The sequence below is a fragment of the Gossypium arboreum genome, chromosome 13 (genome assembly GCF_025698485.1).
Source record: "Gossypium arboreum isolate Shixiya-1 chromosome 13, ASM2569848v2, whole genome shotgun sequence".
Lineage (NCBI taxonomy): Eukaryota > Viridiplantae > Streptophyta > Magnoliopsida > Malvales > Malvaceae > Gossypium > Gossypium arboreum.
The window spans coordinates 64,085,194-64,086,531 of record NC_069082.1 but is presented as its reverse complement, the minus strand read 5'-3'; the positions used below and the strand labels follow the sequence as shown (position 1 = coordinate 64,086,531).

The following is a 1,338-nucleotide window of genomic DNA, read 5'->3' as shown; positions in this document are numbered from 1 at the left end:
TATGTTTCAGGTGTTTTAGACAATGGGCAGGTTTAGTGGAATGCCTACTAAAGATCCTTACTTTCACCTTTGATTGTTTATGGAGGTGAGTGACTCCTTCAAAATGGTCAAAGTAACCGAGGATATACAAGGCTGAAGCTATTCCCGTACTCACTGAGGGACAGAGCTTAGGCCTAGTTCAACTCATTGCCATCCGATTTCATTTCTATATGACAAGAGTTGGCAGAACATTTCCTAATGTAACATTTCCCACCTAGAAAGAATGCCAAGTTGCGGAATGAGATCACGAATTTTCAACAAATGGATGACGAATCTTTGTTTGAGGCGTAGAAGAAATTCAAAGAATTATTACAAAAATGGTATCATCACGAAATTTCGCATTACATCCAGTTGGAGACATTTTATAATGGTCTTAATGCACATACAAGGATGATTGTAGATACTTCTATGAATGATGCTCTTCTTTCTAAGTCTTATAATAAGGCTTATGAAGTCATTGAGAGAATTCCTAGTAATAATTACCAGTGGCCGACCAATTGAGCAACTTCAGGAAGACAAGTAGCAGGAATACATGAAGTAGACACCTTCACTTCACTTGTAGGTTAGGTATCCTCGATTTCTTCAATGCTTAAGAATTTTACTGCTAACAGTTTTAATAATGTTGTAGCTTTGCCATCTAACTAATTCAAAAGCATAGCATGTGTATACTATGGGGAAGGGCACTTGTTTGAAAATTGCCCATCAAACCCAAAGTCAGTTTATAACATGGGTAGTCAAAACCATAATAGAGGTAGGTAAGGATTACATTCCAATTTTTACAACCCATCATGGAAAAATCACTTGAATTTTTCTTGGAGTAACCAAGGAGCTAGGCTCAGTAGCACCTATATGCAACCTAGATTAAACTAGCCACCAAGATTTACCAAGCAAGTTCAAAAACCATCATAAGATGAGCCTTCCAATGGTTTTGAATGCTTGTTGAAGGCATACATGGAGAAAAATTATGCCTTAATCTAAAGCCAAGTAGCCATATTAAAGCACCTAGAGAACTAAATGGGCCAGCTTGCTATTGAACTTTGAAACCGACCACAAGGTGCTTTGCCCAGTGGCATAAAAAATCCAAGAAATCTAGGTAAAGAACACTGTAAAGTAGTGACTTTAAGAAGTGGCAGGATGTAAGAGCCCAATACAAGCTAAATTGAAGAAGGGCTCATTTTTGCTTGATCGCGTTTGTATGTTCGCATAAAACAAACGATTTTATAAAACAATTTTATAAGCACAACTTTATTGTAGGCATAGAGGTTAGTTGTAATATTTATAATGTTACAATGGAATACC

The 1,338-nt window shown here is 36.8% G+C and overlaps 1 non-coding gene across 1 annotated transcript; it reads right to left on the bottom strand.

The window, feature by feature from the left end:
- Positions 1-268: 268 nt before the first annotated feature.
- LOC128287608 (small nucleolar RNA R71) lies at positions 269-374 on the bottom strand. The gene has a single exon (XR_008278307.1). It is a non-coding gene; the product is annotated as a small nucleolar RNA R71 (small nucleolar RNA).
- Positions 375-1,338: the final 964 nt, after the last annotated feature.